At 39.8% G+C, this 15,376-nt stretch overlaps 1 non-coding gene across 1 annotated transcript; it reads left to right on the top strand.

The window, feature by feature from the left end:
- The first annotated feature begins 13,818 nt into the window (after positions 1 to 13,818).
- LOC136495034 (small nucleolar RNA R71) lies at positions 13,819 to 13,926 on the top strand. The gene has a single exon (XR_010768827.1). It is a non-coding gene; the product is annotated as a small nucleolar RNA R71 (small nucleolar RNA).
- The last annotated feature ends 1,450 nt before the right edge of the window (positions 13,927 to 15,376 follow it).

A 15,376-nucleotide genomic window follows, 5' to 3' on the forward strand; every position in this document is an offset into this window, starting at 1 on the left:
TTGCTTCCTACAGTATGGCTCGCACCAAGGTAACGCCCCGTAAGTCCGCTGGACCTAAAGGAGTTCCTTGTCATCAACTTGCCCCTAGAAATGATGGTGCTAGCAGTAGCAGCTCTAGGCCTGATCCCCAGGTAGTGATACAGAGGCTTTCAACTGAGTTAGCACAGGCTACTAGGGATAGAGCCTTGGATACTATCCGGCTGGGCAAGTTAAAGGAACAATTGAAGTGTAGCACCACCACTCATAAGAACTACGAACGTATGTTAGTTCGTATGGTGGAAGGGAGAAATGAGGCTTGGCATAGGGAAGATGTAGCTAGAGCTAGAACGCATGAGCTAGAATTTTATGTAGAAGATTTAGAAGAACATAATACTACCTTGCATGAAGAAGTCCATAGGCTGAGCAACCTCCTGGATCTAAATCATGAACCTCAAGATGATGCAATGGACCCTGGTGTTGTCATTGCTAATGATGATGAACTTGAAGAGGAAGAAGAAGAAGATCCTGAAGAATTAGTGATGGTTGATGAAAGTGATGATGAAGGCAGAAATGTTTTCGACATGGATACCGATCACGATGTTTGACGTGGTCAAGGAAAAGAGTAGTATTGTAAAATAGGAGATCTTGTTAAGTTTAGTAGTCTTGTGTAGGTATGGGCTTGTGCTTAAATAAGTGAACCCAGTGTAATGTATTGAAGTAAGCTCATTTATTTCAATAAAAGCTTGTGAGTAAAGTTTGGTTTGTTATGAATAGATGCCTCATACTTGTGCTTCGGATATTGCTGGTTCTTCACATGAAGATGATGGTGTTTCTGAGCCACCACCAGTTCCATCAACTTTAGCTGATGCTATAGCAGCACTGGTCCATGTGACCGTAGAGAATGCTCGACTACTTCGAGAGATAGCTTAGAGTAATTAGAATATGGTGCATAATCAGAATATGGTGCAAGGAAACTATGGCCACAATCATAACAGGCAAGAGGCTATGTATCTTGATTTTATAGATACAAGACCCCCAGTGTTCACTAAGGCAGATGAACCATTAGAGGCTAATGACTGGCTTCGGACCATGGAGCAGAAGTTTGATCTTATTCCATGCACGGAGATGCAGAAACCTGTGTTTGCTACCCAGCAACTTAGAGGTGCAGCAGGTGCCTAGTGGGCAAATCTAGTGGCTATGCAACTAGCTGGCATTCCAATAACTTGGGCTGAGTTCCATACTACCTTCAGAGCTCATTATATTCCAGAAGGGGTGATGGCCATGAAGTTGGATGAGTTCCTTGCTTTGAAGTAAGGGGATCAAACGGTTATGCAATATGTGGGTAGATTCAATCATCTATCACAGTATGCAACTGAACATGTCAATACAGATGCCAAGAAAAAGAAATGGTTCATGAGAGGATTGAATACCAAATTACAGACAATGATGACTGCATGTGCCAATGTTACTTATCATGAGGCAGTGAATATTACGATTGCTTCAGAGGAAAAGTATCGGCAGCATAAGGAGATCAAGAAAAAGAAGAGTGTGCCGTCTGGATCTTTTGGTGGAAATCAAAAGAGGTAAAAGATAGTCTATCATCCAGTCAACCATTATCGTCCTCCTTATCGTCCACCGCAGTTCCAAGCCAGGCAATAGTCCAATGTCTGTCCTGCTATAACTTACCCAAATTCCCAATAGACCAATGCTCCTGGTGTCAATGCTCTAATGTCCCAGGGTCACAATTATCCATGTTACAATTGTGGAAGGACTGGTCATTTCTCCAGGGAATGTCCATATCCCAGGCAGGCTAATCAAAATTATCAGAAGGCCACTGCTAATCAACAACAGGGTCAAGCGCTGAATAAGAACCACAATCAAAATGCTCAGAAGGGCAAAGATGAAAGGAAGACAGGACGGGTGTTCTTTATTCAAGCTAGAGAAATTTTAGAAGGGGAGCCAGTGATGATGGTTATGTTTCCTGTCCCCGATCACCCTGCTGTTATGCTTTTTGATTCTGGTGCATCTCATTCATTCATCAATAGAACCTTTGTCGTAAAGCATGCAATTCCAATTGGGGAAACAAAGGAAAGTTTCTTTTTACAGTCGCCTAGGGGATGTCTGTATACTAAGGAAATGGTATACCAGGTACCCATAAACCTGGTTGGGCATATTTTTCCCACTACCATGATTATTCTCAAGGATTAAGATATAGATGTGATCTTGGGAATGAATTGGATGTATCAGCATAAGGCTATTAAAGATGCTTTGCATAGGACATTAAGGGTGAGTTTGCCTGATAGTAGTTCTCAGCTTCTTATCTAGCTTGCTACCTTACGAAGAACAGTGGAAAGAGTTTGTGCAACTTTAGTGAAGGAGATTAGGGATATCCCGGTAGTTTGTGAATTCCCTGATGTTTTTCCTGAGGATTTACCCGATCTACCACCAGATAGGGATGTTCAGTTTAACATAGAGTTAAAGCCTGGAACAGCTCCGATCTCTCGGAGAGCTTATAGGATGCCTCCCAAGGAATTAGCCAAGTTGAAGACTCAGCTGCAAGAGTTGATTGAGAAAGGATTTATTCAACCTAGTTCATCACCTTGGGGATGCCCTGCAATTTTTGTGAAAAAGAAAGATGAGACCCTAAGGTTATGTGTTGACTATCGTCCATTGAATGAAGTGACCATTAAGAATAAGTATCCCTTACCTCGGATAGACTTACTTTTTGATCAATTGGCCGAGGCCAAAGTTTTCTCCAAGATTGATTTAAGGTCAGGCTATCACCAAATCAAGATTAAGCCTGAAGATATTCCCAAAATGGCATTTACCATAAGATATGGATTATATGAATACTTGGTAATGTCTTTTGGTTTGACAAATGCCCTAGCTCATTTCATGTATCTAATGAATTTAGTGTTTATGCCTGAGCTAGACAAGTTTATGGTGGTGTTTATTGATGATATCCTAGTTTATTCCAAGAACAAGAAGGAACACGCAGAACATCTCTGAATTGTCCTGACCCACTTAAGAGAACATTAACTATATCCCAAGTTCAGTAAGTGTGACTTCTGGCTTAAGGAAGTATAGTTTCTTGGACATGTCTTATCAGCTGAAGGAGTTGCTGTTGACCCGAGCAAAGTGAAGGATGTGCTTGATTGGAAACCACCAACTACAGTTCATCAAGTTTGGAGTTTTCTAGGATTGGTGGGGTATTACCGTCGTTTTATTCTAGATTTCTCTAAAGTATCAAAGTCCATCACCGAGTTGTTGAAAAACCAAGTCAAGTTTGTCTGGTCATCTGAGTGTGAAGAGGCTTTCTAGACTTTGAAGAGATTGTTAACCACTGCACCAGTATTAGCACAACTTGATATCAAGAAGTCATTTGACATTTATTGTGATGCTTCAGGTATTGGTATTGGATGTGTGTTGATGCAAGAAGGCCGAATCATTGCCTATGCATCCAGACAACTCAAGCAACATGAAGAGCACTGTCCCACTCATGATCTAGAGTTAGCGGCAGTTGTCCATGCTCTGAAGATTTGGTGACATTACCTGCTTGGTAATACGTGCCATATTTACATAGATCACAAGAGTTTAAAGTATATCTTTACTCAATCAGATTTGAACATGCGATAGAGAAGATGGTTAGAATTGATTAAAGATTATGACTTGGAAGTACATTACCATCCTGGTAAAGCAAATGTAGTTGCAGATGCCCTCAGTCGAAAGAGTTAGTGCAATTGTCTAACATTAAGAACAATGGGTTTGACTTTATGCCAAGAGATGGAAAAGTTGAGTATAGAGGTAATTCAACAAGGAAGTTTAACCAATATAACTGTTGAAGCCACTATTCAAGATTAGATCATTGCTGCTTAGAAAGAAAACAAGGGTATAGCCCATATCAAAGAAAGAATCAAGAATGGGAAAGCGGAATGCTTCAGCATAGATGATGAAGGTGTGCTATGGTTCAAAAATCATTTAGTGGTGCCAAAAGTTCCAGAGTTGCGACAGTCAATTCTTGAGGAGGCACATACTACCAGATTATCTATTCATCTAGGAAGTAATAAGATGTACCATGACTTGAAACAAAGGTTTTGGTGGACAAAAATGAAGATAGAAATTGCCCGGTATATAGCCAAGTGTGATACTTGTCAAAAGGTGAAAGCTATACATTTGAGGTCTGCTGGGGAGTTACAGCCATTACCTATTCTAGCTTGGAAGTGGGAGGATATTAGTATGGACTTTATTGTTGGTCTACCCAAGACATCAAAGGGTTTTGACTCAATATGGGTCATTGTAGATCGACTAACTAAGTCAGCACATTTTCTTCTAGTCAAGAGTATATATCCTACTATCCAGTATGCCAAGATGTATCTAGCAAGAATCATGAGTCTACATGGAGTACCAAAGACCATAGGTATAGATCAGGGGTACATAGTTTGTCTCTAGCTTTTGGAAATACTTGCATACTTTGTTAGGTACCAAACTACTGTATAGTATAGCTTATCATCCACAAACTGATGGTCAGACTGAAAGAGTCAATCAAGTACTTGAAGATATGTTAAGGTGTTGTGTCCTTAACTATTCCAAGAAGTGGGATAATGTCTGCCTTTGGCTGAATTCTCATACAATAATAGTTATCAGGAGAGTATTAGAATGTCTCCATTTGAAGTACTTTATGGTCGTAGATGCAGAACATCGCTGAGTTGGTTTGAGCCCTGGAGAGAGAAGATTATTTGGAGTTGACCTTGTGAAAGAAACAGAAGACAAGGTTAGGCAAATACAAAGTAATTTGAAGATAGCCCAGTCCCGACAAAAGAGTTATGCAGATAAACGACGTAGACCATCGGTGTTTAACAAGGGAGATTTTGTATATCTGAAGGTATCACCGATGAAGGGGGTTACTCGTTTTGGTGTTAAAGGAAAGTTGGCACCTCGATATATTGGGCCATTTCAAATTTTAGAGAGGTATGGAAAAGTGGCGTATCGCTTGAAGCTACCCGAACATCTTTCAGCTGTGCATGAGGTGTTTCATGTTTCTCAATTAAAGAAGTGTCTCCGAGTGCCTGAGCAGAATGTTGAGATTGAAGGAGTGGAACTTGAACTGGATTTGACATATTCTGAATATCCTATCCGAGTTTTGGATCAGAAAGATCGTGTTACACGAAGGAGAATAATCAAGTTCTACAAGATACAATGGAATCAACATTCCAAAGAAGAAGCTACTTGGGAATCCGAAGATTACTTGCTAGAGAAATTTCCAGAGTTTCTTGCGTCAATATAGAGTAAAGTTAGTTGAGCTCGGTTGTTACAACGTGTGTTTTGTAAAGGAACCTCAGCTGTTTTATGGATAGATTTTGTATGTGTTCTTGTGACACATTTCCTTTTCCATTACTTACCCTATGGCTGTGAATCTCGGGACGAGATTTCTTTTAGGGGGAAGGATTGTAACACCTTGGGTGTTTAAATACTAAAACCGACCATGTCATCATGTGCATTGCAAAGCATTTGGCATTTAGTGAAACTTTTGATATGCATACACTAAAACAAGTTTACCTTTATGTGGTATGTGTTGAATTGTATTGTTTGAATCAAGTTTGAAATTGGTTTGAATTTGAATTTTCAAGAAAAACCCGTTTTTCAGTATTTAAATTCTACCCTAAAAACCCAATTCAAAATCTAAGCATATTTTAGGGTTGAGCCTAAAAGCAAAAGTGTAGAGCTTGTCAAGTTATACAAAGTTTGTTTTTGGAGTTTTCAAAGTTGTTATGAAAATTTTGAAGTAATTTGAAAAGGCGTAATTCGTTAAATGTCCCCTATTTGAATTCAAAAGTTTATTTCAAAATGTAGACCGAATTAGGGGGTGGTTATAAAAGCAAAGTTGTAGAAATTTGGATTTTGAGCAACTTTTATTTTTGGAGATTTTTGAGTTGTTATACAAATTTGGGAGTAATTTGAATTTTAAAACGGATGGCAATTCTGTAATTTGGAGGAACAGTACCACGACCACCGCCCCACCGCCAGCGTTGTTTCTTCGGTCTTATAGACGCGCCTGTGGCTGCCCTTGGCTTCGTGATGGTGCAGTGAAGGTCACTACGTGTCGTCTCCTTGCTCTCTTGGCCGCGCTATAAAGCTCCGACGTCGTCATCGACTTTCCTTTCTCTGCTCTGTTTTTCCCATCGCCTTGCTCATCTCCAGCGAGCCCTCGTCGTCGAACCAGTGCCTCCTCCATCACAACAAAGCACCCAGTAGTTTCATCTACTCCTTGTGCATCCATCCAGCTTGCTTGGGTCATCTGATTTCGCCAGGAAACCACGGTGCGAACTCTGCTTCCTCGCGGCCGGCAACCTCTCCGTCGTAGGCGCCTCTCTGTGGCCAGCGTCCTCTGGTGAGCCGTTGTCCTTGATTAGTGTACCTATAGCTCCATCTTGATGCTATGGTGCTTAATCCATTGTTGCTTGCTTGTTTTGCCCACTATAGTCGTCGGAACACCACCGTCGATGAAGTCTGCTCCGCCATGGTCGCTGTCACCATCGAACCGCGTCACCGTAGCTTCTCCGGTCTCGTTCTTTACTCCAACGTGATCATGGTGAGCTGCTGAACCTTCCCGTGCCTTTTGTTTGATCTCTACTGGCCTTGTTTCACCGGCGTAGCGCTGCCGTGTCACCGCGTCCGCCATGGCCGGCGTCCGCCTCGAATCGTGCCGTGATTTTGTTAGCTAGTGTCTCCAATCGATGCGCCATGTTGTTGTGAGTGTTTTGGTACTTTGGCCGTCGCCGTTGGACTCACCGTCGGCGAGTTAGCGTCAGTCAGCGCCATCATCGTCGTGGTCAGAGCTGGAGGTTAGGGATGACAAGTGGGTCCCGTATGTCAGCGACTGTGTAGTTCAAAATGAATTTCTATTTTTCAGATTTGAATGAATAGTATCTATTTTTGTTATTTTTGTGTAGATTTATTTATAGCTCCAAAAATTATGAAAATTTTTGTGTGACCTCTCTATGATGAATATTATTTAGGAAAAATATGAAATATTGATTTATAATACTTTTTGAATGTGATGAAAATTGCTCAATTAATTAATAAATGGATTTCCATGATTTTTCTAGGCTCAATTAATTATCCAAAAATTATGAGATTTGTTTTGCCACTTACTTATCATGTGATAAATCTTTACTAAAATTTTGAGCTCAATTGGAATAAGTTGATTTATTTCATAATTTTGAATTAAATAATTAATTCATAAAAGCAAATAGTAACCTTTAATGATTTAGTGTTTGTTTGAAATTTTAGATTGAGTGATGACCTTGGGTCATTAATTGATAATGATCCTTGGCAAATGATGTATGTGTCATGAAAAAGATTTAGTTAAGCTTGACTTGCAACTATACCGCGAAGGAAAGTTGTATCCGAATTGTTAATTTTGCATCCATCATCGAGCATCATGTTTCGTATCCCGCATCATGTTAAACATGGCATTGTTACTATGTGTAGTGAACGAAGGTGAACATATGATAGTTAATCAAGTTGCGGAGGAGGTTAATCCACCTGTTGAGGTCAGATCGGATACTTGTGGAGCATCACAGGAACCTAACTTTTCTGTCAACAAAGGCAAGCCCCGGATGCATTTAACCTTACCTTGTGTTTTACAAATTTTATCGCTTTTGCTTTTATATACTGCATTAAGTGATTAGGAGTCAACTGGAAACCTAATTGGTGCATTACCAACCTTGTTTTTCCATATCTACCTTGATTACCTGTTTTATTCATAAATGCCTAGATATGCTTAGTCATGCTTAGTCGGGTGATTACCTATCACCTGAGAATTTTAAATAGATCTTTGGTTACTTATGTTATCATGAGATATGAACATGGAAGTAATAAATCTAGACCGAACAGACTCGGTGTGTGAGGGCCATAAGACATGGAGGTCTAGTGAGCGGCTTCTTTCCGCCTGTGTCGATTAAGGTCCGTCCGTTGTTGAATTGCATGATATGAGACTTTGTAGTACTAACCACATACTTCGGTAAGCCTTAACTTGGTGATTCTATTATGAGAATGGCTAATCGCGCACTGGGAGTGGAGAGATGGCGAGAATAGCATGTACCCACGTGGCAATGGGCCAGATTGGTGGAGTACTGTATTCTCGGGTGGCGTAGACCCATTCTTGTTTTAGGAGACCTGAGAGTAGGTTTATATATGTAAGTCAGGGACCTGCATATGTCGTGTGGTCTGGAATCCCCAGCTGGGTTTAATCGATTCAAATCATTGTTGCTCCTCGGTTATGGAGACTCAACTCACTGTTCATCATCGTAGTTAATAACTAGAACTCGAGTAAGGTTTGAGAAAGAGAATGATATGAAGTTCATGATCTCATTACGGATCATGGCAGATTCATATGTGGTAATTATAAAGTTTTACATGTTAAAGTAAAGAATTTTGTTAAAGAGCCTTTATGCAAAAGAACTTTGATTATTGCTAAAGCCATACCTTGAATCCCTGAGCCTGCATTCCTGAGTCTTCTCAGTTTTTATTTCGGTTAAGTCTTGTTGAGTACTTTTGTACTCAGGGTTCGTTGACCCTTGTTGCAGGTGAGCCTCATGAGCAGGTCTGTTTTGGACCTTGCTGCATGACCATTGTTCAGGTCGATGACGATAAGTAAATGTGTGATCCTTGGGCAGGATGTTTATTTTGTGTGTTATGTTATGTTAATTATGCCACTCCACTACTATTATGGTTTGTAATAATTATCGAACTTAGTTTGTAAGGTTTGAAACAACTGGTTTGTAAAGTATGTTATCGTAAGACTTCCGCTATTTTACTCTGATGTATATATTTGAATAAATGTTGTAATACTGCAATGACTTTGTAATGTGATCCTGCTCAAAAATCGTGGATGATTCAAGGTTCCCCGAGGACACCCGACAGACTTCTTAAGTTACCAGGAACATATGCATAGTTGTCAAAGGTCATTGGACAGTGACAGGTGCATGTGGGTCCTATAACTTAGGAGTTTCTGCCACAGGAGTGGGATACAAAGGACTCAACGGGAGTGTCATGTTCGTGATCTACCACATGACCCAGAATATATGGTGTATTCATAGGTAAACAATGTTTAAGCACTGCGCTTATAGAATGTCAACCACCCACCCATGGTACCTTAGAGTGAGTGCTATACAAACATATGCATGAATATGATGATAATCCAACTATACTAAGGATATAATCAAAGTAGATGATGAACATTATAATGAAGAACATGGATAAGATGAATAATAATATTGTCATAACAATTATAGCAAACATATAAAAATAATGGAGATACAAAAGAGAGAGGGGGTACAAAGATTATACTGAACCACGCTCTTGACATAATCAGGAATCCAAGCGAAGCCTACTTGCCTCCCTCTAGACCTAGCCTAACTAGCTATGCCATAGAATATGGTGGAGCTCTGAGGATGATTAGGATTTCTATCTTCTCAAATAACTTGATGATTAGGGTTATGCCTAGGGGCAGAGGCAGGGGCTGAATTATATAGCCCTGAGGGTCCAACATGACCCCTTGGATCAAACCAACTGCTTAGATGCATCCTTAAAGGCGGTGAGAAACTGACATAGCGACAAGGCTGACAGGTGGGCCCATGGGGGCCGAGCGGCCTGATAGTGGGGCCAGGTGGCCCCACATGTCATACCCTTGCTCTCTGCTTCGGTGATGTGGCTTCTAGAGTGTTCTAGAGTCTTCCCACGTAGGTACCATGGTGGAACTCCATATTTTCCTTTGACGATTAGGTCCTCCTTGGCGGTTTTCTGATTAAACCCTGCTAGAAACATAGATTCACCAAAACTCATGGAATTTATTAGTTTAAACCCCTAGATCTTTATTGGTAATTTCAATTATGCCCTTATACATGTTTTACTGGTGGTTTATAATGGTTGTTAACTATTATCAACAGACCCCCTACGTTGGCACCTGTCATGATCGAGCCCTAGTGTCATCATTGACAATCGCCACACTAGATCTGCTACCCCTTCGTCGACACCGGCCGTACCACTTTCACAACCAGGATCTCTCTTTTGAAACTTGGAAACAACTTTGCAAGACAATATGGGCTATCTTATTCATCTCTTCTTTCTTCTCTCTTTTTTCAGGCAGGCATCTAAGTGCCCATTGTTTTAGATATCTTGGACACTTGCCCATTTTTTCAATACTTTTCTCTTTTTTATTTTCATGAATAACTTTTACATAGCCTCATGCTTCTTTTGGCCATAACAAAACTTTTGAGGGGTAGCAACAAGAATTTAGAGCATTTATTTTGTGGATATCCTATAGGGTATATTTTTGGTGTTCACTCTTAGTGTAAGAGTAAAATATTTTTAGGTGGATCTTGATGGAATGGCATGTTGTTGTGCCTAGCCTTAGTGTAGGAGTAGTGCATATGTAGGTGGTGTGTACATGATCTTGATTTTAAGAGCATGACAAACCTCTCATAAGGGTCAACAAAGCTTGACAAAACTAAAAGCAATGCAAGCAGCATATAAGAGTGGAAGTTTTCCTAATCTAAATATCATATATGGCTCTGGTAGGAATTCAAGCTTTGTCATACAAGGAACTCATGATGTAGAATTTTTATATTTTTTTCAAAAGATAAATCTCTAGAACTCTAGTATCACTAGGAACAAGATAAACAGCAGCTCAGACCTTCTCATATCATATCTATCAATTACCTAGACTTAGATCAAGTATATGCTACCCAGAGTTTCAAGTTTAGAGTAAATTCTTATATCAATACAATCATATCCAAAACTCAGAAGAATTCAAGGCTAAAAACTAGGTACTTGAAAGGAATTACAACATAGCAACTATTCATTATTTCCATAGTAAGAGATTATCCTTAGAGTCCATTTTATTTATTTAGTTCTTAAAAATAGAAAACTAGATGCATACTTTTTTATTTTGTTTGCAAAATTTAAGATTACACCTTACTAATATATATATATGTAACTGGCTAGGACAAATTTTTATTTTGTTTTAGTTTGTTATGCATTTTTTTATTTCTTTAGCTAATATAAAGCAAACTCAAAAATAGTAAAACTAAAAAGTGAAAGAAATACTTAGCTAGATACATAGGGGATGCTCCCCCCAAGCTAGATGTTGTCGTGGTCTTTCTTAAGATCTTTCTCATCCTTCCAGAAGTTGTTTTCCTCGAGCAGCGGGTGTAGTAGCAGTTCCAAAGAATGTATTTTGGATGGATGGTTTTACTTCTGATCATCCTGCAAAATACTCCAACAAGAACACCAAAGCTCATGGCATAGATTAGGATAAGGGTTTAGCGGTCTGCCATTCAGAGATTTGTTGTCCTTGGAGGTTTAGAGAAATTTCCTAATTGACAAAGTTCTAGCAGGATGTCTATTTAATATTTTTATGCCACCACAGTGAATACTTCCGCAGGTGTTTACACCCCATAGATTTATTCACATGCGGCTTAGGATTTTCCTGATGCAATGATGTAATGCAATAATGAAACATCTTATTTTCTTTTCTAAATGCAATTCTAATGCAAAAAAGTAAATATGCTAAAGAGACAAATAATTTATGCAATGCTAGAAAGTAAATATGGATACCTACTGATGTTACCTCATGACGAGGGTTCAGAATTTTAAGTCCTTCAGATAGGATTTGACTGGAGAGAAGTCATTCATTCCTTGGGTGCATCATCTGGTCTCAGCGGTGGAGACTTAGACGATTGCACTTCTTGTGATGGTGATTCTGATGATGATGTCACCTTTTCTTTCCACACCTGCCTAGACTGTGGACTTGTGTTAGGCAGAGTAGGTTCATCTTTCATAGGCGCTTTAGGTTCTTCATCTTCCCATTCATTCCATCAGGGTTGGTTCCTTTGACGTTGGGATGATCAACGTCTCCTCCAGGAGTGGCTCTGCTTTGGCTGTTCATATATAGTATAACTATTGAAATAACAACCTACCTTTTCTCCAGGAAATTGGAAGTAGACTTGTCCAGATCTGATGTAGATGATTATGTTGGTGGTGTTGAGGAACGGTCTTCCAAGGATGATGGGTGTATCATCTTCTTCTTATCCCATGTCTAGGACCATGAAATTTGTAGGGGCATAGTGATCTTGTATTCTTACCATAACATCCCTCACTATTCCCTTAGGGAATCAGATTGATTGGTCCACCATCTACAACTACATATATGTAGGGAACAAAGGTTTGTCCCAAATAAATATTCATATGTTACCTTGGACATTATATTGACACCTAACCTAATGTCGCAGAAGGTCTTGTGGAATATTCTTTGTCTAATGGTACACTCGATTGTTGGTACGCTAGGATCATCCTTCTTAGCAAGAAATGTTGAAGCGAGGAGGTGGTCGTACTCAGATTGGAGTGTGTTGATCATGTTGACCATTTCTTCTTGTGGCTGACTGGTTTTGTTCTTCCTCCTTCTTCGATTGTTCTTCTTCTTGGTCACTGTTGTCTCTTTGGGCAGGTAGGCCTTTTGTGGATGACTAGGAGATTGCAAGATGTGGCTCTTGAAAGAGAACTCCTTTTTATCCTTGATCGTGAAACAGATCTTGACACTGTCCACGTAGATTATGGGTTTTGCGGTGCTTAGGAAAGGTCGGCCCAAGATGATGGGTGCCCTTTCATCTCCACCCATTTCTAAAACCACAAAGTCTTTGGAAATATATGATTGTCCCATTCGGATGATGACATCTTCAAGAACTCCCTTGGGGTAGCAGAGTGACTAATCTACAAGCTATAAACGCATATTTGTGTACAACAAATGATCTCCTAAAATTTTCTCATAAATTATTGAGTGACTGATCTGCAAGCTACAAACACATATTTGTGTACAACAAAGGATCTCTTAAAATTTTCTCATAAATTACCTTAGGCATGATGTTGACACTTGCTCCGAAGTCACAAACAACTTCCTAGAAGATGTGAGGTCCAATGGTGATAGGGATGACAGGTCTCCCTGGATCACCTTTCTTGTCAGGCAAGATGTAATCTATCCACCTTCCCATTGATGGCTCTGTGTAGTAGTAAGCTGCATTGTGAATATCGACAAGATTTGGAGTTTCTAAATCTTTTGGATGCCCTAGAATCTTACCTTTGTCGGATGGAGGAATAGCAGCCACCAGTTGAGCTATTTGTGATTCTATCATTTTATTAAAGCTATGCTAGTTCTTAATGGCAGAAGCAAAGCTATCTATTCTATTATTTATATTTTCTAAAATTTTATCATTGGTAGCTACCTTCTTAGATAATCCTTCCATAAGTCTAGATTGACCAGCAATTAATTCTCTCAAGGGTGGTTGATTGAAGTTATTATAATTATTACCTTGAGGGTTACCTTGGTAGTCACCATGGTAGTTTGGCCTTTGTTGTTGGTTCCATCCTTGATTCTATTGAGGACGATAGTAGTTGTTGTTAACAAAGTTCACATCCTCTTGGGTTTCAGGATAGCTATTCCCTAAACACCTAGTGCTGCCACATACTTCACACGTCATGTGTGAATCATGAATGTGCATGACTTCTTGCTTTTCATTAGCTCAGTCTTTGAGCTTCTACATTAGTAGGTCCATCTTGGTAGATAGCATGTCCACCTCCTTGAGTTGATGCGTACCTCCACCTCTCTTGTGGGTCTGAACATGTTCTTCATTCTAGCCTTGGTTGGAGGCCATCTTCTCCACAAGAGTGGTCGTAGCTGGAAGTGTAAGTGACAAGAATGCACCTCCAGCAGCAGCATCCACGGTCTCATGGGTACTGTTGGTCAACCCATGGTAGAACGTCTACATGAGTAGCCAATTCTCCATCCCATGATGAGTACATTTTGATATATAGTCTTAAAAGCGTTCCCATGCCTTAGCGACAGATTCATCATGTTGTTGCAAAAACTTGAAATTCTCCCACGTAGAGCATTGGTCTTGCCAATGGGAAAGAACTTTGCTAGGAAGGTAGTGGAGCAGTTATCCCATGTAGTATTTCTATCTTTGTTGGCGTAGAACCACTGCTTCGCCTTCCCCAAAAGTGAGAATGGGAAGAGACGAAGTAGTATGGCATTTGTTTACACCAAAATTTGGGAAAAAGAACGTAGGAACTCAAAGCTTCCAAGATTGTGTCATCAAGGAATCGATTGTATAAATATCGATATCAGCTGATTTAGACGCGGCACTAGAATCGGCTCTCTTCGGATGACGTCAGCAGATAACGACAATGAGCTACGGTTGGTGTCGGGAAAGACATATCAGACTCTACAAGAAGGGAAAGATTAGGGTCCAAGTTATCTCAAGTTAGGAATATTTTCTCTTATACCAAAGGTTGTAATAAGTCATACTTGAGTAGGATTCATATTTAGGTTCCATGTATAAATATTGGACCCCAGCTATTATAAAGAGGACATCCAATCAATCAATACAAATGACTTTTTTAGCTTCACGCCAACCCTTAGGAGTAGGAGTAGTATAGATCTCGATGAGTTCTTCAACAAGCTGGGCTGCATCGGTCCAGATGACCTCCGGCTTGTCTGTAAGTACCGTCATAGCTTATACTTCTGTTTGTAAGGCTACATTGGTTAAGTTCGACCTCCACTACGAGCTCTAGTATAAGCTAGTTATCAATCCTTATCTAGTTCAAGTACGGCTGCATCGATTAAGTTCGACCTCCACTACTCGAATTAGATCAAGATCAAGTTATTAGCTCTACCTAAGGGTGACATCCTTCGGGTAGATTCATTAAGTTACCGATCTTGCTGATGTCCTTATTGTCATTAGTTTCAGCAATATCAACCTGCCTGATCGAGATCGATCTAGATCGGCCTCACATCCTTTTAGTCCCTCTTTTATTTTGTTACATTGCGACAGTTCTTACTTTACATGATAAATTATGTTTTATCGGCTGTTCTACTTCAATCTTGATCGTGCATAGTACGCGGTCAAGGCATGTCTGATCTTGAGAAGGTTTACTAGCTAGTTAAATCTAGTCTATAGATTGCTATTATGGCTGTAACGATCTGGTCGATCCCCAATGATCGCACTTTAGACTGGAGGATGCTAGTAGGTAGACTTGCTTTCGACTAGGCATGACCTTGGCTGTTTGCTACGCCTGCATTAGCTAAATAGCCGGTTGCCCATACTTTAATGCTCATAGTATGTCTTCATGATTCCATTAAATATGAATAGATCTGTTTGCTTTAAAAGTTTAATCTATTGTCTTTATTATGGCTGCCATCGATCTGGTCAAACCCCACTGTTGTAACACCCCAAAATTTGCCTCTTTTGAAAATAGGATTAAAATGATTTATTTCTGAATTTTGTGCTCATGAAATATAGGAAAATAAAATTTTTCATTAAATTAAAATTCATCATAAGGT

Source organism: Miscanthus floridulus, chromosome 11, assembly GCF_019320115.1.
Source record: "Miscanthus floridulus cultivar M001 chromosome 11, ASM1932011v1, whole genome shotgun sequence".
Taxonomy (NCBI): domain Eukaryota; kingdom Viridiplantae; phylum Streptophyta; class Magnoliopsida; order Poales; family Poaceae; genus Miscanthus; species Miscanthus floridulus.